Genomic DNA, 23,336 nt, shown 5'->3' with positions numbered 1-23,336 from the left:
TTGTTGGGAATGAACGAGCTGACATTGCAGCTAAGGCTGCAACTAGGCTTAGGCACATTTCCAATTCCCTGTTTCTGATATTAAAAGTTCCATTCAAGTTTACCGTAAAGACCAGTGGCAGGCCCACTGGTGTACTTTAAATAATAATTCTAAATTACAGTTGATTAGGCCTTCTATCCATCCTTGGCCTCATAGCCGGATGGATAGAAGGTCTGAGATAGTTTTAGCTAGATTGCGTATTGGCCACACTAAATATACTCACAGGTATCCAATGATGATTGGAGCGGATAGGCAGGTTCCTCACTGTTCCATCTGTCATGTTGATTTGACTGTTGTGCATATTTTGGTGGAGTGACCTAATTTTGAAAACGAACATAGAGCTTGTTTGCTGGCAAATAAGACTCTTGCCAATATTTTAAGTGGAGGTGCTCAACCAGAGCAAATTGTGACATTTTTAAGAAATAATAATCTTTTATGAAATATAATTTTATTCTCTTTTCATCGTTTTAGGTTTCTTGTTTGACTTTTATGAATGAATGAATTGCATGTTAAATCAATTGTGTGTTAGATCAGTTGTGTGTATGTTTGTATGTGTGGTATTATTTTTTGTAATTTTAGTTTTATAATTTTATAACTGTATTTATTTTTCAAAGATGTAATTGCACTGAATGGCCTCATGGCTCCGGCGCTTGGCCATGTGCCAAAAATTTCATTATCTAATCTAACCAGTGATGAATGCTGATTAAAGATGATGATGAATGACAATGAAGCTATGACTGCACAGCTAAGCAGAGGAGTTACTACATCTCCTCTGAGGGTGCCTCTTCACCTTCAGGAGATGCTTCAGGAGGCACTGACTCAGGCAATTTGGGAGGCACTTCTTCAGGTGACCTAGGAGGCACTTCTTCAAGTGATTCAAGGGGCACTACTTCAGGCGATTCAGGAGCCTTTGGAGGGTCCATTTGTGTGATGAACATTGTGATTGGCAGCTGCTGTCCTTGCTTCTTCATAGTGGTAAGGGCTTGTTTACAGGGTTCCAATGCTGTATCAAAAATGTTGGAAAACTTCAAGGAGCATTCCATGTAAGGATCCCATGTTGAAACAAACTCCTGGAGGTCATTTATCATTCTTTTAACTTGGCACAAGCGTTCCAAAGTCAGGCTGCTCTCCTCCTCCTGCTCCTGTTCAGCTCTTCCAAGTCCTGGTCTGTCAGGGAGTCAGAGTGGGCATCAATGAGGGTGCCGACTTCATCCTCGGTGATATCATCAAAGCCCTCACCACCAAGAATTTTCGCCAACTGGACCGCCTTATTAATGGCTGAATGCTGGATTTCCTGAGGAGAGAAGCCCCTATAATTATGGACATAGTCTGGCCACAACTTACTCCAGCAGGCATTCAGGGTCTCCTTCTTCATGTCCTTCAGCGATAGGTCGATGACAGACAGACATGTGGCCGTTGTGAATTTATGCCAATAGGCTTTCAGAGTAAATTCACGGTCACAGTCCATTGCATTAACAAGAGAGGTGGTGTTAGGAGGGAGGAAGTGAGCTGGACTCCCTTGTAATAAAGATCAAGAGGGTGACCGCTAGCATTGCCCATTATGAGCAAAACCTTGAACTCTATGTCTAAATCAGCCAGATATTACCTAACTTGAGGAATGAACCTTTGGTGGAACCAGCACTCCATAAGGACTTTGGTGATCCAAGCCTTGGAATTATACATCCAGAAGACAGGCAGTAACACCTTGTTCTTATTCTTGAGAGCCCTAGGATTTGCAGCCTTGTAAATAAGACCTGGTTTCAGCATGAAGCCAGCCGCATTCCCGCACATCAGGAGGGTCAACCTGTCCTTTTGTGCCTTGAATCCGAAGGCTTTAGCATCATCCTTCATAAGGTACATCCGGGACAGCATCTTCTTCCAGAACAGGCCAGTTTCATCCATATTGAGCACCTGTTCTGGGTGGTATCCTTTCTCCTGGATTATTTTCTTGAAGGCCTCAGGATATTTTGTGGCCTCCTCTTTGTCGGCAGATGAAGTTTCCCCATGTAGGGAAGCAGACTTTAGGTGGAACTTTTTCTGAAACTGGTGGAACCATATCCTTTGCTCGCCTGAAAACCTTGGGGAGCTGAGAACGGTCCCAGCTGTGGATCCTCTACCTCTTCAGGAGCTGGTTCATCGAAACCCAAGAATTCCAATTCCCCTTCTTCATTGCCTTCCTGTGTCTCTACATCTTTGCTTCCTCTTCCTCACCACCTTGTATAGCAGTTGATAGCTGCTGGTAAAGCTGTCTTGCTTTTTTGCATATAATCTTGAAGTAAAGGGTACGTTCTTCTACCTGCAGTCCTTGATCCAGAACGTGAGTGCAGATTCCATTTTCACGATTGTTTTGTCTCTCACTGTAGACACAGCCATTGCTGTACCATAGTGTGTCATGCTAACACTTTCTTATTTCACTTCTTTTTCCTTTATATATCTCATCGTGCTCTTGTTAACATTAAAATGGCAGCCAACTGCAGAGTAACTTTTGCCCTACTTCAACATATCAAGAAGTTTTGCCTAGTCGAGCTTCATTACAGTCTTCTTTCATTTAGCTTTTTTGCCAGAAGCTTAAAAGGAGCAGGGTGCTTTTTAGGGGCCATTTTTGGCATGATGCACATGGATTTTTGCTGATAAGTACAACACAGCTTCACGTTTACGTTCGTGTATGTCAGTAACTTTCTACACAGTGAGACTGATAACAGAGATATGCACGATACCCCCAATTCCATCTTCGCGAGATAGGACTCAGGTCTCAACAATCAACGCAAAGTGTACAGCCATTGAGCAAAAAGGAAAATGAATGCTGCTCCTGGATTGGCAATAGCGTGTCGAGTATCATTTCGTTTGGGTACTACTTTACCATGGCTCTTGGCGTCATTATAGTTGTTTACCTGCGGAAAGTTGGCTTGGGTGAAGCATCTTTTAAGAAAACCCAATTTTGTTATTAAAATTTCGCTGTGTTTATGATAAAGTATTACAGAACTGTAATATTTGAAAATCAATATGCAAATCTTTTTTCATCATAATAAATGTATTTATTTAGTCACAAATATATACTTGGTACGTATGCATGAAAATACGTACTACTGCGTGCTGCAAACAGAAACATGTACCCTGCTATTCCCGTTGTCTTACGTGTTTTAGATATGGTCTGCTTACTTTTAGTATCATCCTAAAACACTATGTGTAAGAAATCATCTTAAAACATTTAAAAAAATGTACAGTCTGCAAAATGCAGACCCATTTGACCCAAAATACCTACATATGTACATTCATTCATCAGGCTGCACGGCTATATCATCATCATCATCTATAATCAGCATTAATCACAAGTAAGTGCCGTATGATTTCATATTATTATGTACACATACAGTAAATAACATGAAAATACAGAATATTGCTATACAAAAAAAAATTTGCATCCGCGAAAAGCAGGGGGGACCGAGAATAATTTTAAGATATTTCACAGAGAAACCCATGAATGGGCGAGTCCTCCCGCTAATTACTTTTAGATAGGTTCCAAAGAAAAATCTGCGAATGGGTGAGTTAGCGAATCCCGAGAACTTCAATACGGGGGCCCACTTTATTAAGAATTTCACTGATTTACCCAATTGGGTCACAGTACTTACCATCAACTTGAATTTTTTATCAATCCTATTCTCCAGCCTGGCAAAGCGGTCGGACTCTGGCAATCGTGATTCAGGTGAAAGAGAAGCAGACGGACTCGTGAAACATGAAATATCCGAAATTGGAAAGGTAACAACAGATGCTACTGTACTTACCTCTTTAGCTCTCCTCTGCAAGAAACACAAATAGTATGCACACCACAAGAAGCTTTGGTTAATCTCATATTGCAGCCTTTGCTACAATACCTAAAACTAGTTAAGCTTGAATCCAACATAATAATAAGTTAACCAAATTAGCAATTTTTTCAAGTTAAGCAAAGCAAAACAAAAGCCAGCAAACAGATTATGGAACTCCCAGTCTAACTACAGATCAACAATTCTTGATGAGAGAAAAGCTGGCCGAAACACTAATTACCCAAGAATTAGACAATTAATAAAAATTTTGATTAAACCATAACAAATTCAATCAAAAATAATAACAAAAAAGCAGCTACAAGGCCAAATACTTCACTTCAGTGAAGTAGCAAGAGCAAATCTGATGGCAAAACAACATGCTCTCCTACAACCAGTTAGTTCTAAGATGGCAGAAACAAAACTGAGGTATTTTCGTGTAGTTGTTCCTCTTCCCCCCCAGTGAGTGGGGGGAGCCTATTCACCTACCAGACACTGAAGGAAGTTTTAACCAAGAATTTGGACATTCAAGCTGCCATCAAAGTAGAAACTACAGCTGTATAATTACTGGGTAAGTTACAATGATAAAATAAATAAAAGTGTATGTATACATTTAGAGAGACTTGATAACTCCAGAAGCAAGAAATGTAACAACTGAAAAGAATATGACATGCAACATGCACATAGTAAAATTGATCAGGCATAAATGATATTCAGACTCAACAATGGGCTCCGTATAGTATTCAGGTAATAAATATAAAGGTATAACAAATAAAATAATGAATGCATGGTGGTGACAAAATAGCATCTAGCTTCCAAAATGTGTCCTTCAGAAAAAAGATGAGCACAACTTACATTGTCATGTACAAAGCTGATATCAACTGAAAGGTATTACCAGATATTTGTTAAAGTAAGTGTCTCCAAAGCTAATAATACTTTTATTAACAATGAATCCTAAAGGAGAAAATCCCCATTCTGTAACAAAGCTATAAACTTATGACCTACTAACAAGGGCTGTTTTGCTGCCTGTCCAACAGGAGCATTAAGTTATCCCCTGGCCTATGTTGGAGTTCTTCCATCCAAATGTTGGTGCCATGAATAAACTAGGACAGCTCTGCTAGATGTCACTTTGATTCCAATAGTTTCCTAATGAAAGATCACTTTGCCTACCTCCGAAATTCTGACATTTAATAGAGCCATGGTGGTTTATTACTGACACTCATATGCTTGCATGGAAGAGCTCCTGTCACATGGGCTGAGCTACAGAGGTGCTTTTTTTCATCATAACTACCTTTGAGAGCACGCTTGAGGAAAATCAGTAAAAAAATTAATTTCATTCAATTTTCCTAGATCTGAATTGTAGGATTTTACTCATATTGTATCAACAAGAAAGTGTACATTTTTGGTCTGAACTATCAGGTGCCTTCTGAGAACCCATAAACATCTGATCCCTTTCAAGATTTACTATTCTTCATTAAACTTTTTTAGTTTTCATACCAAGCAAGTCAAGTCAAGATCTATGATAATATTTGATGGAAAAAATTTTCCTTCAGATACAAATATAGACTTAACTGCAAATCCTGCCTAATATGCACACTACATAATTAATAATATTGCCCATTGCCATTTGAGACTTGACCACACCTTTTGTAGCAATTAGACTTGATAAAATATTAAACCTTTACATCTTCTTCTAAAAAGATAATTATAGGAATGAAACCTTAAAAATTAACAAGAAGCTGCAGCAGCCATACATTGCATAGTTACGTTATAAGCATATGCTACAAAATTCTGATACGGTACTACTGTTAACATTATGAAGCAAATTACCATACTATACTATACACAAATATAATATACAAGATACTATAACATCAAATTTTGCATTCTTAACATCACAATTTTTTTTAAGTAAATCGTATTTTTCCCTAACTTCACAATTTTTTAAAGTAAATTGTATTTTTCCTCTAACTATACAAACTTGAGGCCCTTTACATTAGGAATTACCTTAGGCAAAGCTGGAAAATGGCTGCTAAACTTTTGAACAAGGTGGTTAGGCAGTAACTAACATGCAGTAAGCGGGAAACCCACCCTCCCCAAATGTAAATATTCCAGTTTGCCCTTTGGCTCAGGTTTCAGATTGAGTGGTGGCATGGGGTGGTCCTAATGTGTAAAGGACCTCAGGTTTATATAGTTAGGAAAAATACAATTAACTTTTAAAAATTGTCATTTGTTACAACACGATACGGTGGACCCTCCATATTGGCGGGGGATGCATACCAGGCCCCCAGTAAATAGCTAAAATCCACAAAACTCCTTTAACAATGCTTATACCTCAATATTTTAATAGTTTTATCACAAAAATTGCATCGAGTCATTAAATTAATATGAAAAAGCAATAATTAATGAATATTTCTCAGTGAAAAATACTGTGAATTGGTGAATTTCCTGTAAATAATGAAGAGAAACCCATGAATAGGCGAGTTTGCGTATCTTAGGAATGCGAATACGAGTGGTCGACTGTATACAACCCATCGGTCCTTTACATTAAGAAGACTCAATGACTGGAGTGAAGAATCTTCGTGAGTTTCTTTGAACTGACCAGAGTTCTGCGCTACAAGGGTATTCCTCAAGGTCGAAAGAGTGAGGAATACGTACCCTGCCTCCGACATATTGATCGAAGTATAAGAACTGTGAGATCAACTGTCACATTTCTGGACCTTTTTGAATGAGTGAGGAATCATAACTCATATGAAAATAGGCTGGGAAGAATCTTAATAGTCAGAGGCAGTAAGGCAAACTCTCGAAAAGGCTTTGTCTAATGTCAATTTTTTTCTTCCTCCCCTTACTAGAGGAAGGAGAGGGATTGCTTCTATTATTCTACAAAGAAAATAGAATGGGTGCTCAATGTGCAGACTTAGCACATCAGACACCAGTTCCAGCAAGTGTAGGTTCAAGTCCTATTCTCTGCCCGAAGGAAGAGAAGTAGGAGGATGTGGAAGGAGGAGGAAGAACAGCCAGTAACTCTCATAATGCTTCTCACTTCCAGAACCACACCTTTGGCAAGATGCTACCTGTCCCTGTTAAAGGAGCCAGGTAAAAACGCAACCTGTTCAGCAGCCACCACACATCCATGGAAAAAAGGTTTCAAGGACTTGTGGGCAATACCCAAAGGTAGAAATACATAAATGTGGTTGATGAGAACACATTTCTGTATCCAAACTGACAGATTCCTCCAGAATGTGAGGGATGACTAAGCCACTGATTCTGTGAGCTCTCATGGGGAGTGTACAGGTGACGTCACCAGCTGCAGAGAACCTCCTCCCAATCTTATCACAAAACCAGGAGAAAGACATGTCCTTAGACACTTCTTCCTTGGTGAGTCAGTGCTACAGTGTTCCCCCCCTATTCGCAGGGATTGGGTACCAGATACCCCTGCGAATAGCTAGAACCCACAAATAGTTGGAACCCCTATAAAAATGCTTAAAACTACCTATTTTGTTAGTTAAAACTCAAGAAAAACCCACTAAAAATATTCATACTGGTTTTTTAAGTTTTATAAAAAAAAGTGCATTTTATGATGAAATTCACAAAAAAAACATGAATTTGTGGATATTTCTCATAAATAATACCACGAATAAGCAAATTTTCCACGAATAATAGGGGTATACATTCCAGCGAAAACCACAAATATGTGAGCCTGTGAATCTAGAGTCCGTGAATATGGGGGGTTCACTGTAGTGAAAAGTTACCAACATCCATGTCAAGGATGTCATGTCCATTTTTATTTAATTACAGCAAAACACTAACACAATAAAGTAATGATTTATCTGGATCATTGATTACAAAGTCCAAGGAGCAGGGGATCATGGAGGACTTGAACCCAGCAACAGATGCCCAACGATTCCGAGTTCACTACGACATCTGAGATAGAGTCAAGATTTCAGCACCTGACTTTTGATGGGTGACAATAAAAAAGATCCATACAAATCATCTATCTTCTTTGCCAGTGCCAGAGTGACAAGAGATGTGGTCTTGAGAAACAAATCTCTGTTTGATGATTCACACAAAAGGGCGTGTGCAGAGCACGAGAAAGAGACTCTAAACAAGAGTCAAATACCGTCTAGATGGCAAGACAGAGAGAAGTTTCTTATCAGTAGTTGAATCATGACTGAGGAGAAAAAATACTACTTTCATGTGAAAGACTAGGCTGAATGTGGACCTACATCTTTCACAATTGAAGTGGAGAGATGCGACTCTGACCAAAGAAAAAGACCTGTCAATGAAACCAGCCACGTGAGACAGCTCCAATCCCTGGAATGTTCCAGAGCACTGAGAGAGATACCCAGCTATTTCTGCTGCTGCTCAGCGAGAAAGCCTATGCTTTTAGTCAGACACAGAGATTGTACTGCCTGAGGAACCATTCTTATGTCAATGACACCGAAGGTTGGGTCAGGGAGGAACACCTCCCTTCACCTTGAAAGCAGAGCTGGCAAATTGGGTGACAGGCAAAGTCTTCCATCATCTATTTTCAATTCAGGGTGAACAATGTTGAGCACCTTATGAATTAGGAAACAAATTTGTCTGGAAAATCATTCTGAGTCGTTGCAGTGGCCCATGGGTCAGGTGCAATGGAGCAGAAAACCTACAGACTTCTGTTGTACTGGGTGGTAAACATAAATTATAGGGAGTCTTTGAGATATATCTCTGTCTGATGATTCTCGCAAGGGCCTGAAGAGCATGATACAGGAACCCTAAATGAGAGTCAAATGCTGCCCAGAGACCTTGGGTCTCTGTGATGGCAAGACAGAGAGGTTTCTCATTAGAAGTTAAACCTCGACTGAGGAGAAACAATATCGATGAACAATCTCTCTGCAAGGGAAGCAGCACTCTGCCCATCACTTGAATCCAGAGGGTGAGTTGCCTGCCAGTACATTTCATCTGTAAATGTGTTTAGCTGATAGAGCTATCGAGTGCACTACAGTTACACTTGAGCACCTGTATGTTAACCAAAACAGGAGGTAAATGAAACCCTCTTGTTTGGTAATAAATGCCTATACTGTGGTGTTGTTGCTTAACAACACCAATGGGTGCCTCAAAATCAAATCCCAAAACACTCGGGAGGCCTGAAAGGCTGCCTTCATTTTCATTATGTTGCTGAGAAGGTAATTATCATCTTGGTTTGCACACTTGAAGATGACGGTCCTACAGGTTATCAGCGGGGGTTTCATTCCCAGCAGGGCGCTGATAAGTGAAAACCGCCATTAACCGAAACTGGGTGATTTAGGCCACTTATGGCTCAATATCCGGTTAATGGCACCTCCTTTAGGTATGTTATGGTGGCATAACTCTATTATGGCACCAATAACTGGAACTTGCCGATCTAGTGCCATAAAATCGGATCGCCATTAACCGTGTCTACCGATAACCAGGGACTGCCTGTACAGACATATTCAAAGACTCTGTTGATCAAGTACCAGCCTAATTCCTTCCTCGTCATTTGAGAGAGGAAAAGGATTCAAGACTGGAAGCAGACCTCCTTCATTTTCTAATGAAAAGAGCAAAGGCAAAGCTATCCCAAAGGGGGTCTTCTATCACGACAACAGGACGCCGAAGATGACTAGCTCTTAGCCGAACTGGCTGTTCCCAAAACGAGAACACAGAAGAGGCAGAAGTTCCATGGAAGATGGCCGAGACCCAGAAGAAAGCAGGTACCTCACCTGAAGGATACTACTAGTACTGGGTTTCAGGTATATAGTTATCAAGTCCAGAGACTAGATAGATAACTCTTCTTCCAAGCACCAGAAGTAGGAGAACTCCTGCTACAAGCATTCTTTCCTATCTCTTTCCTTCTGCCCTCTTCCTGATTGGAAAGAAGGCTTGCTATATTCACAATTGTCTTTTGAAGGCTGAGACTTTTTAGGGGCTGAGGAAATGCTGAGTTGGGCCAAGCAAATACAAAGACCAAAGGGTCTTGGCCATTGCCCAGAGATATGGCAGACAACCTGGTACATTCCTTGATTACCGCGGTATCCATCATTCTCTAAGAGAGAGGGGCAGAACCAAAGAAAGGTCCATTCCTAAAGGTCAAGATGACTTCAGGATTTACAAAACTGGAAATCTGAATAAGGACAATGTCCCTTTCCTTAGGTCCAGAATTGACCACAGGTTGCTGACTGGTACTTGATAGGGAAGAAACCCCACCCCGTCAGCACGGGACCGCTATGAGATAAAAAAAAAAAAAAATTGCTCTAGTAGTGGCAACAGAGGGGAAGAGAGCCAATTGGGCATCTTGAAACTTAATGAACTCCTTATCTGGAGAAAAAGTATTCATCTAGCTGAGAACACCCTTACAAGCAAGGAATGCGGCACCCTTATGAAAGCCCTTGTCTCTACTGGAAGAGCAAGGGCTTCAAGCAGTGAAGAGGATTCACAGGGAAAGCCATGGTCCTATCCCCAAGATCAATGTGCTAATGAATTGGTGCAAAGATCTCTGCTGAACGGAAGTCGAGGGTATTCAAATCCCAAAGAAAAACCAACAAGGTTTTCTAGAGTGCAAAACTCTCAACTTTCTCTCATTGGAGGGAGATCAACGGGACCCATGGAAACTTTCTTCAACTACCTGAGTGTACGATGAGATGATCCAAGGATCAATCTTGAGATACTAACCATCGTAGCCGGATTCCAAAAAAAGAGACAAACTCATTGAAATTTTCTGTGTCCGACCTTGCACCTCTCGGAACAATCGAGTGTCAATAGAACAAGTATAGAGAAAAGATATTCCTACCTGTCCTGCTAGAAGAACCAGCGGGAGAGGTAGATCGTGGGTGATCATCATCCTGTGATGACAACAGCATGGGTAAGGAGGGTGCTTATGTCATGGCAAAGCACTAACATGAGGAGAGCAGAGATTTCACTCAGAAAGAACTGAGCAATCAATTTGGCTGACCCAAGCAAGTTGAGCAAGCTGAGCAGATCACATGAACACGATTGGGAATTAGGCAGCAAATGAGCCAAGCCAGTCGAGCTGATCACTTGAAAGCGACCAGGGTCCTGGCATGGCAAGTAAGCCGAGCCAAGCCCAGCTGATTGTGCAAACACAACCAGGGTCCTGGCTTGGCAGGCAAGTCAAACCATGAGTGGTTCTTGTCTGCTATGAACTATCACTTTCCTGCCAATGCTCCAGTCTCCTTCAAGGCCAAAAGCCCCTTGAGAAGAAAGCTCAAAGGGGGATTCTGTGTCTGCTATCCCACATACTCAGACCCTAAGGTCCAAGACACAAAGGATGGGACCTGACCATGCAGAGCCAGGGGATGGTGTCAAAACACCTGACATGTCTCGGCATCTACTCTCGTTTTATGCCTAAGCCAGACCGAAGAGTGAACCCTATGGCACTGGTTTGGGAAGCACTCAAGATTATACAGAATCTCTGGCACTAAAAAACTGCCAACTGAGTGTTCATGACTCCAAGGAATCTGAGTGCCTGGTGAAACTCCCAAACCTCAAAAGAATGATCATCAGGAGCAGTCTTCTCTTGGCTTCCTAAGAAACCGAGAAGGGACAGGCACAGCACCAGTCTTGGACGCAGACTTCTAAAAGTAGGATGAGAGCGTGGCCTGAAGAGGTCATGCCCTCGAGACCCCCGAAATGCTAGACTCCGGGAGAATGCGAATCAGCTCCCAACCTCTTAGCAGGAAGGCCCAATGAGAGAACCCTGCCTCCCAAAGGGGGGGCAGTCCCTTAGAAGTCTTGTTGGACTTCTCAAGGGATCTTCACTGCATCTCCAGGTGCTCGGTCTAGAGTGAGAAACCAGGTGCTCAGTCAGAGACCAAGTGAGCTGTCAAGACCCCCAAAATGCAAGACTCCAGAGGTTAATGCGAATCGGCTCCCACCCTACAAGCAGTTAGAGCCAATGACAGAATCCTGCCTCCCCAAAGAGAGGCAGTTCCTTAGAAGTTGTGTAGGACTTCTGAAGGGAATCTTCTTACTGTTTCTCCAGGTGTTCAGTCGAGACCTCAGCACCAAGTGTTTGGTCAGAGACTGAGGCACCAGACTGGGCCCTGGCTGAGTACTGATGTAGTACTGGTAGGGAGAGCCGGGACAACTGCATGTCCTGGCTCTTTCTCTCGCCCGCCAAGATGATGAGAGCTCTCCGAGACTAGTTCAGGATGCTCGAGACTCCATACAAAATTGAGCACTCGGAGTGCCTCAGTTGAGCTGAGACCCCAATACAGCAACAGTCTTAGAAGTGGTCCTCCAAGAACTGGCCACAGGAACACAAACTGAAGCTCTGCACACCTGATGGCTCATGAAAACGCAAGACCCTGTGAGGTATACAATTTGGCTCCCTGGCCTGAAGGCTGAGAAGAGCCAACAAAAGAACTCACAGCCTCCCCAAAAGGAGGTAGCCGCTTAGAAGCCCTGTGAAGGAGCTTCTTAGGGGGGGAGAAGCAGCCTTATTCTTCCTCAACCGATGAGCTATGGAAGAAGGGGAAAAGGCAGCAGAAGATGCAGGTGAGGATAACTTTGAAGGTGCTCATCTCACAACACTTCTTCCTCGAACTCCTCTCCTACAGTTTCTATAGGAGGAAGCACAAACATTGCCAGGACAGTTAGGGCAGAAGCACAACAGGAGTGGCCTTAGTGACACAAAATTCAGGAGTAGCAAGGGAGTGACCAAGGCAGCTGCGGCAGGAGAACATACAGGAGCAGCCAGGCCGACAATAGCTACAGGAATGTCAGTAACAGCAACAGGAGTAAAGAGGGCAGCTGGGGCAAGATGCATAACAGGAGCTGTCCTGTGACTGATCGCCAGGGAAACAGAAGCAATCCAGAGAGGAGGCACAGCAGGCGTAGATAGATTACATGTACAAGGCAGTGCCACAGCATACAGGAGTGTCAAAGTTGAAATCCCAAAGGAAAGGAAAACAAACAATGACAATCCAGCCATCTACTGCTGTGCCTATGATGCTAACTGTCAACCTGAAGAAAAAAAGCAAAAATGATCAGTAGAGAAGGACTCCTCTTGCTCTGAAGGTAATTACCCCATAAAGTGGGAGGCGGCCCTTGTGAAGAGGTTGCACGACTGCCCAAGAACTGCCCCCACCAACCTTCGCCCGACAAGCAAGCAAGGAGGGCGAGGTGGAGAATATCATAGGGAAAGTTTACCAGGAGAGAAACAGGGATGAAGGGGCAGCTACCAAGGGTGCCGTCAGAAGCAAAAATCCTCCAACAATGCTCAACAACCTTCTGAAGTTTCCTTCCAGCAAACTTACCCACAACGCATGCGGCAAGAACAACACCCAAAAAATAATCATAAAAGATATATTGTCACGCCCTGACAAGCAGAGGGCATGAAGATGTGATGGGGGCGAATGTTCTGCCCTTGGCCACTGGCCCCGAAACACACACACTGGGGGAAGGCATCCTACACAAGGCTATCAATAATCATGGGTTGTATATCTATAAATATCAAACAGTATATAGTCAGCACATATGAAAGTAAGAAAAGAAAAGATCCCACAGGGAAAAGCCAGTTTAACGACATTCAGGCAAGAGCTCACAAAAATACGCATGCATCGCATGACAGCCAAAAGCAAACAGGAATGTTTACATCCGGGCAGGTGGGTATTCCTGCCTACCAGACAGTAGTTACTGCCTAACCACCTTGTTCAAAAGTTTAGCAGCCATTTTCCAGCTTCGCCAAAGCTAATTCCTAATGTAAAGAACCAATGGTCTGTATATCGTGTAGGAACAGATAAAATTTTACATTCTTCATAGTAATTTCTACCCAATGAAATATGTCAGCAACAAGCAATGTTAGGAATATGGAAAGGTTGATCTACCTGGCATAAGGAGGTGTGCCAAACCATTTAGTCTTAGCTCCTCTAACTGGACACATGATTTTAGCAAACTGAGAAAACTACGTTCACTACAATCAGCATTCAGGAGCATCAAACTCTTCATGTTTTGTGACATCTTCCGCCAAAGTTCTGCAAAACGGCCATCAAAACTTACATCCAGTTCCTGTAACAAGTTAGATGCATATCTTTACAGGATCGTTCCCAACACAATCTGAAAAGTGCTACAAATTTTTCCCGAGCCTTCGTAAGACGTTCTAACATATTCACCACACAATATCCAAATAAATACCCCAATAAATATACTTACAAACAAAATAAAACAGCATATGAATGCACAACAGATACCTGTGCTTGAAAATACAGGCCAAATTTTAAAAGAATGTAGCACACCGACATGAAACCTATCAGTTATCAAAAACTGATATCAAGGTAACTGAAATTCTTTTCATTTAAACACTTGAAACAGTGTGCAAGAACTGTAATAACCACTGAACTAAAAATCAATAAAACAAAATTATAGAAATTAATGCATACCTTTCCATTTAATACACCATTATGCTATGTGTTTTGAATGTATAAGTTATATTCCAACTTATACATAAAAGAAAGTTTCCATTTACCATAAATTGAATATACAAAATCAGGAAACTCAGGCGTAGAGGCAGTCCCCAGTTATCAGTAACCTTGGTTATCAGTGATCCAGTTTTATGGTGCTTGTCTAGTGATGACTATAACGGGGTTTTCGGTGTCAAAATGCACTGGTCCCTGCTTATCAGCACCAGTCCCCAGTTATCAGCGCCAATAACCAGGGATCAGGGCTATTATAACTGATTTTCAGTTACTGGTGATTTTTGGTTATCGTCAGGCTGTCAGGAATAGATTCCCCGCCGATAACCGGGGACTGCCTGTATATAATCTATTTAACCCTTAGTGGACGGATAAAAAAATCAATATGCTGCACCCCAGGCCAGGTAAACTTAGAGGTCCGCCAATTTAAGAAAAAACACACCAATCGAAGGAGGAAGATTTGGAAATGCACATGATGTAAGAAAAAAATTCTAAAAAGTTTTCCCTACCTTCCACAAGAAGTTGAAAATGACAATTTACAACCCCTTGTGGGGACTCACAAGATAATCATAAATTTTATAAATTTATGCACATTTTTCCAATAAATAATTTTATTATTGTACATTCTGTAAAATTATAATCACAGCTCACATAGTATCAAAACAGATAAGAAATAAAATCAGTAATGAATTCTGAGCATATTTCTTGTACAATATTTATGTAAATTTACCAAGAACGAAGATGCAGTAACTTTTTTGGCATTATACATGTCTTTTCTATATATTTCTTAGCACTTTTCTTTGCAAAATTACATTCATAAATTACATTTATAACTGCCATACTACCATAAAAGATATGAACTAAAAACCAACAGCAAATCCTTGGTATATTTATGAGCAAATTTATAAAAAGATGTCATATGAGAGAGAAAGAGGCAGTATATGTCCCCTTAAAATGAAAATCACAGCTAATCCCAGAATCGCCAAGAATTGGCAAGCTGACAGTCTTAAAATTGCCATTAGTGAATTTATGAGCTATAGAAGCAATGTACCTCTTAACTGCCTGATTCCCCCAAACCGATGTCACAATATTGTTTACCACCATGAGTGAATCTGTCCACCACCCAAAAACCTGTTATTGCTACTCGTGAGCATATCCGTCCATTAAGGGTGAATAAGGTAGGTACAGTTAAAATTCTTAACAGAATAATTGCAACCATTTCTTTCATTCAGAGCTTCCAACACAGTAAGTACTATGTCATGTGCTCATAGGTCCAAGAGAAAAATTCTCTGCAAGACTCTTAATAAGAACATAACTGTACCCTCACACAGAAATCAAATGATGTACCACACCCTCTAATAAACTAAAAAGAAAACTAAGTCTCCCATATCTCTCATAGTATTATTATTATTATTATTATTAACTGATGACAAGTGAGCCACAGCTCTTGACTCAGAACTTCCCCAAAAGGATTTATTTTCAAGTTTTGAAGAAGTAGGACAGTTAGCCAGGAAATATTAACTTGGAAGAGATGAGCTGTTAAAGACAGAATGTAATGGAGCTGGTGTCAAAGGAAAGATGCAAAGTCATAATGACCCCAGTACAAGAATTACAAAGAAAATGAAGAGTATTGCTACCACAGGAAAGCTAAACACAAACACTATCACCTATGTTTTTCCAAGGACCATAACAACAACACAGACCATAAAAAAGGGAAAAACAACAGCCTTCACTCTCTTTTCTACATTTTCAAATCCCTCTGAAAGTAAAATACAATACTACCTTATATAAACAATGAACTTTTTTCTTGAAAATCAAAATGATGAAAATCCAAGCAGCTGCATAAGACAATAACACTTTAACTGGTTAATGTGTAATATACTAAAGTACAAAAATACAATACAGGCAGTCACCAGTTATCGGTGAGGGTTCCATTCTGACGCCTTAATGATAAGCAAAAATTGCTGATAACCGAAAATCAGCTATTTTCAGCGCTTATCAGTGCTGATAACCGGTTAATGATGCCTTTGTTAGGTATGCATGGGCGCCAGTGCTCTGTTATCGGCGTCAATAACCGGAAATTGGCACATTTTGGTGCCAACTAGACAAGTGCCATAAAACTGGATCACCAATAACCGGCAACTACCTGTACTATTTTGTAAATGTAGAAGATCTTTGGCATTGTTTAGTTCTAATATATATTACTTCATCCAAAGTCAACAGCCACACTTTTGGAGACAGATGAACAATGTGACTCTGTTGTATATACCCACAATTCAAAAGATTTCCTTCCTCTCTTCTAAAACTTTGGGCCCTTTGTACAGGAACAGAAGTGATTTAATGTACATAATGCAGCCAATGTATTCGCGCTCTCAAGATTCGTGGACTCGCCTATTCGTGGATTTTTCTGTGGGACCTGTCTAAAAATTATTCACTGGAGGACTCACTCATTTGTGGGTTTTTCCATCATTAAATCACTAATTATGATGTTATTTTTATGACTAAATACTTTTTTATGATACTGATTAATACTGTATGACATTTAATAAGATTAAATGATATTAAATATAAAAGTGATAATTATCTCTTTCTCTTTCTCTCTTACTAAGATGTGTGTTTTTTATATGGTAAATAAATGATTTACTAATTTTCAAATACTATTAATGTAAACAGCAATATGTAATATCAATTCATTCAAGTAAATACTATAGTGAATTAGTAAGATTTTGGTTTATAAATTAAAAAATTGTGTAAGAATTACATAAAAAAAACAGTCTTTTAGCATAGCGACTTAGAGGGGCCAGGGTGGAGCTGTCACAAATGTCATGAAACCTGATATCAAGGGTAGGGGAGTGTTGCCAATTTAGTGAGTCTCTAATAATTGCTGCCATCTTGGGGTCAAAGGATATAATGAATCTCTCTCTCTCTCTCTCTCTCTCTCTCTAACCAATTGGTATTAACACATACTATTTATCCATCAATAAATATTCACTAATTAGTGTATTTTGATGTTATTTTCATGACTAAATACATTTTGGTGATACAAAAATTATTTACTAATTTTCAAATATTAATATTGATTAATACTGTATTAGGTTTAATAAAATTAAATTATATTAAATATATAATAGAAATGACAATTCTCTCTCTCTCTCTCTCTCTCTCTCTCTCTCTCTCTCTCTCTCTCTCTCTCTCTCTCTCTCTCTCTCTCTGTTTTCTATGATAAATAAATGATTTACCTAATACAGTGCCCCGGTTTTATGCGCTTCACATTTCCACAGTCCACTTTCTCGCAGATTTTTGTGGGACACATTATTCACTTTTCCTCAGGGACCTTTCACTAATTTGCTGATTTTTCTTTGGGCAGTACCCAAAATTATCACTATAATTCAACTTTTTTTTCCTGGAGCAACACCATGTATTCACAAATTACTGTATTTATTCATTTAAAATATAGAGAGAGAGGAGAGGAGAGAGAGAGATAGAGAGAGAGAGTAAGGAGAGAGAGAGAGAGAGAGAGAGAGAGAGAAACTGTGGTTTTTACTTAAAGTCTAAGCACAGTATAAACGGATTCTTTAGTGAAATAATGTTTCACTGATATTTTGCTTTTTTGTATTAAAGGAGATATATAGAAAAAGGTCAGTATAACTGACTCGCTCACCCTCCAGGAGGGTGTCGGTATGAACACTCTGAGGCGAGGTTAGACCACTACCACGAGCCAAATGCCAATAGAAATCTCCCACTACAAAATCCCTCCAAGAGGGGAGCCGACCCACAGAGTGAGCAGCTCGTACTACTACTACTCCATCCCATGCTGCCGACTGCTGCGCCTCTGGTGGCCATCCTTTCAAGTTAGCGCACACGAGTCGGTTGTGATATTTTTCCTCTCTGTGTTTTTTTGTGCCCTTTCATTGGATTTTCTATTATGGAGCGTGCAGCTATCGCAGCAGCTAAGTTAAGTACTCAGTATTTACGGTTAGTTGGTTTTTTCCGGCCCTGAGACAGTATTTGCCGTTTTTTAGGTATAAATACGATCTCGGGGTCGGAAGCATGGCAGCATGGTTCTGCCTGTGAGGGTCCGTTCTTGGTCTCCCTACCCTAGAACATCCCTTATTTATCTTCGCTCTATATGATTATCCGCTTTACCTTAGGGTACGGTCTACTCAGGTTTGTCATGCATGCATGTATTTAGCCTACGTAGGCTTCTTCTATCCAGACCCTAGTCCAGGTTCTTAGTATCGGCCTCTGACTAGCTTTGAGTGGTAGACTTGCCTTCGGGTTAGTCGTACACTCCTGGATTTTTTTTTTTTCTCCTGCTATATTGTTTTCTTTCTTTCATTTTATTTATTTATACTGTGTATTTTATTATTGTTAGGTTAGTTAGCGTCTGGCTTAGCCTAGTCCTGGCTCTTTGAGCCTATACTACCGCTCATCAGTTCGGTTGCTTCCCTATAGCATCTCTCTGATCAGTTGGTTTGGCCCAGTGGGCTTTATTTGCTACCGCTTTTCAGTTCAGTATGCTTCCCCTGATAGCATTTCTCTGATCAGTGGTTGTCCTAGGCTTAGTTGTCGTATTTGGTCTTTCCGCCTCGTGGTCACTTCGTGATCACGGGTCAGCCAGACGCCTGTCCGTCATCTCCCCCCCTCCCGCTCTTCCATAGAGTCGGGCGGGGTGGGGGGGGTCGGTCTGCCCATGCTCGCTCCACATACCCAGCCTGCCTCCCTCTCTCCCCTCAGGCGGAGGGGCTAGGGAGTCGGGACAGACCCAGACTGGTCTCGACCTCTCCGGCTTCTCGGTCCGGCCGTTGGTACGGAGTGGGGGGTACTGGCCTTGCCCACCCTCCGCGCTACCTTGTCGCTCCGGGCTAGCTTGAGCCTGTATGCCTTCTCGCCCTTTCCCACCTTACTAGGGCTCCTTCCTGATCGGAGTCCTGGTATCCAGCGGAAAGTTGTTAGTCCATACCCAGTAGGGTGGACCGGAGCATACAGTGGGTCTCTGCTAACCTTACCGTTTTGCTGAGTTACTACACTCCGCTACGCACTGGACTTAGTCCCGGTTTGCTTGTGTGTTAGGTTTAAGTTATCTATAAGTTTATCTTAAGTACCTTAAAACCATCCCCCCTCCCTTACATGTCTTACAGGATCTTCCGGGATTATAGCCTATTCAGGCGATGCACGGGGAGGGGTTATGCCCAAATTTTTTTCCGAGCTCCCGGCATGCATCGGAGTTCTTCTGTCCTTTAGACTGTAAGTGATGTTTTTTAAGATACTCATGTGTCCTTTTCTTCCCCTTACAGGCCACCAACTGTGAGCATCCGGGATGTTCCGCCACACTTCAGGGACCCTTGTGGACACGAAGTTTGCCGGTCCCATGCTCCATGCGCGACTCCGCTCGGGGACATCCAGGTCTGGTACCATGAGACGTGTACCATATGTTACGATCTGGTGAGCCAGCTTTTGGAAGGGGTAAGTTTTCCATCTCCAGTAGCTGCTCCGCTTCTATTTAGCGCTTAAGTTTTCATCATTTACTTTAACTTAAGGCATTTAATTTAAGTTATACTTTTAAGTTTTAGTTTTAAGTGATTCTTAAATCTTAAACTACGCCCTCTCTTCCAGGCTCCGGCACAGTAAGGATACCGCACTGGCTACCCTGCGGGCCTGGGTCGGCGGTTTTGGGAAAAACGCCGCCAAGGGACAGCCCTACATCCTGGAGAAGCGGTTGGCATTATTAATCTTCCCCGGAGGCAAGGCGACGGGATACTCGACCCGGTAGAGGGCGGATCCGACTATCGCCTTCATCCAACAACAGCTGGCTACCTCATTAACTGATCAGACCAGGATATCTCTACGGATGTCGCGACCCTAGATATTAATGTTGAACCTATGGTAGGTATAGACGACTGTTTGGGTCGAGGTAGGTACGGTGGACACCCAAGGGTCACCCTTGGGCGTAACTGTTTCTTCTACTCCTGCAACCTCTCCATCCTTCCAAGGCTTTACTGGGTGACGAAATATATTCTCCTCCTGGCGCTTTCGGTTAGACCTAAGGTCAAGACTAAAGTGATGACCTTGACTAAGACGTCGTCGTCGTCTAAGAAGACGACTTCGGCGTTCATCCTCCTCCCGTGTAAGTCTCCGGCTGGGAATCCCGGAGCAACCAGGTCTAAAGTTTCTAGCTCCGGCTCTAAGTCCTCGAGGGAGTAAATCCTCCAGAGAGAGATCTCGCACTCCGGCAGAGTCACCAGTTCCGCTACCGTTGGTTCCGATTCAGAGCCTCCCCTCCACCTACCGCAGCAGTCTCCGGCTTTGGACTCCAATGCTGGCCTGTTGCAACAGGTGGGTGACCTGGTTGGGTCCTTAAAGAGTAGCATGGAGCAAATGATCTCTCGTCTGTCGGATAGGATTACTTCCCAGGACTCCATTATAGCCGGGCTAGAGAAGCTCCTCTAGCCTCTCCTCCACTGTCCAACACAAGTGGATCTCATCTTCCTCCGTATGACTCAACTACCTCAGTTCTCTATGAACAATCCGTGGAGAGTAGCGTCATACGCCCCCTTCCAGGACGGTCCTCATCTCTATACCGGAATTTGGGACTCGAAGAATAGAGGACTTCGAGTTCTTCCCGGAAGACCTCCAGCCTCCGTTCATAGGCTACGCAAGGCTCACGCCTTCGGCTATGGTGCGGGACGATAAGGTACCTAAGGAGACAGTCCTCTACTCACGAGACCCAGGCTCAGAGAGAATGGCTCAGGTGTTTAGAGGACATGGATTGTTCTAAACACCAAGATACAACCGTTTAAGAGTCCCTTTACCATTTTCACAATGGATGAGAGTACCCCGCTCCCGTTCCTAACCAAGATCGCGAGGTCGACCATCCCAGCGGCCCAGAAGGGGGAACCTATACCGCAGTTGAAGGAAGCAGATCCCACATCTCCGTTGCTCCCCTCAGTTGGAGAATTGTGGGAAGACTTGCCGAACACATTCTCAGCTGGCAAACTCAAACCGGACTGTGCTATGGAGCAGTTTGGTGAAAAGCTACCCAGCTCCCAGATAGCCTTATTCAGGCTGAATTTGACGCAAAATCGCGACTAGCCAGATCCATCAATTCTATGGCTATGTCTGAGGTAGCTACCATGGCTTATGGATCAGAACCGATTTTTAAGCTCATGACCAAAGCCCTGACTCAAACGGTACAGTCAGATATGTTTGAGTTTGCCACTGCTCGGACGAATTGTAGGAAGCATGTCCTACAAGAGGCAACCATCCGGCATGAACCGAATAGGTTTTACTCTCGTCTAGCATCTGGGGAGCAGATCTCTTCCCAGAAGCTATGGTTAAGGAGGTCCAGTCAGAGGCTACGAGGTTAAACCAGAGCCTTAAGGATCGTTTGGGGCCTTACTGCTAGAAGGAGGCAAGACCTGACTCCTAAAGGTAAGGAAAGGGACAAAGAAACCCAGGCGTTTCCAACCTTACCAGAAGAAGCAACCACGCTTTCCTCAACAAGTTCCAGCAGTACCGTTAGTGCAGACACCCAACCCTCCACTTCTAAAGGTCAATCACAGCCAATTTTGATGTGAATATCCCCTCAGGCCTCAGCCCTCCACCTCTTACGCCATCTCTCCAGCTTACAATCAAGCCTTCAAGAGTCAAGCTTCTCAGAAGTATGACCGCTCGGGTAAGGGAGGCAGAGGTAAGAGGTCCTTTCGTGGGAGAGGATCGTGGGAGGCCCCTTTAATAGGGGAAAGCACTTCAGAGGAGGACGAGGCGGTTACCAGAACCAATGAAGAACTTCAGGTAGGAGGAGGCTGTTTCACTTTCGCCACCGGTGGAACTTCAGCCAATGGGCTCAGAGCATAGTGTCAAAAGGGCTGGGTTGGAGCTGGTTGACGAACCCACCTCCAGCCAGACCTTTCCGTCAGCTTCCTTCCAAGAATTGACAGAGTACGCGGAGACCTCCTTCAGAAAGGAGCTAATAGCAGAGTCAAGAGGTTAAAATTTCAAGGTCGCTTGTTCAGCGTGCCAAAGAAAGGCTCACAAAAAAGAAGGGTAATCTTAGACTTGTCCCGCTTAAACTTAACCATCCGCTGCGACAAGTTCAAGATGCTCACGATCTCTCAGGTGCGGACCTTACTTCCCCGTGGGGCCGTCACCACCTCTATCGATCTTACAGACGCCTACTATCATATCCCTATTGCAAGACACTTCCGTCCGTATCTGGGTTTCAAGATAGGAGACCAGACATTCTCCTTCAAGGTAGTTCCATTCGGACTCAACGTGGCACCGAGAGTGTTCACGAAGCTAGCGGAAGTGGTAGTGCAACAACTCAGATCGCAAGGGATTATGGTAGTAGCGTATCTCGACGATTGGTTGATCTGGGCCCCAACAGTCGAGGAATGCAACAGAGCTACTCTGAAAGTGATTCAGTTCCTGGAATATCTAGGCTTCAAGATAAACAGGACCAAATCAAGACTCACTCCGAGTCAAACTTTCAGTGGCTGGGCATTCAATGGAATCTATCCTCCCCACACTCTGTCGATTCCATCAACAACCAAAAGGAAAGAAATAGCAAAGTCAGTCAAGCAATTTCTAAGTCACAAACTAGCGTCAAGGAGAGCCCAGGAAAGGATCCTGGGTTCTCTCCCAGTTTTGCATCAGTGACAAACGTCTTAACTGAAAGCCAAACTGAAAGACCTAACCAGAATCTGGCGCTCGCGAGCAAACGTCAGTCCAGGGACAAACTATCCTCAGTGCCTCTGATTCTAAAGAATCGACTTCGGCCGTTGGGCCGAGAGTCAAGAATTTATCAATGTCAGTACCCTTCAGTTCCCTCCACCAGGGATCACCATCCACACAGACGCGTCCTTAAGCGGCTGGGGAGGGTATTCCCAAGGTTCAAAAATGGTTCAAGGGACTTGGTCACCTCAGTTCCGTCAGTTCATATAAACGTACTGGAGGCAATGGCAGTGTTCTTGCACCTCTAAAAAGGTTACGCCCACCCAGTACTCCCATATAAAGCTAGTCCTGGACAGCGCAGTGGTAGTACATTGTATAAACAGAGGAGGCTCCAAGT

At 42.7% G+C, this 23,336-nt stretch overlaps 1 pseudogene; it reads right to left on the bottom strand.

Moving 5' to 3' along the window:
* The window catches only part of LOC135224773 (uncharacterized), a 406,804-nt pseudogene that overhangs the window by 312,669 nt on the left and 70,799 nt on the right, over window positions 1-23,336 (bottom strand).

Source organism: Macrobrachium nipponense, chromosome 12 (genome assembly GCF_015104395.2).
Source record: "Macrobrachium nipponense isolate FS-2020 chromosome 12, ASM1510439v2, whole genome shotgun sequence".
NCBI lineage: Eukaryota > Metazoa > Arthropoda > Malacostraca > Decapoda > Palaemonidae > Macrobrachium > Macrobrachium nipponense.
This window is presented reverse-complemented; position numbering and strand designations above follow the sequence as displayed.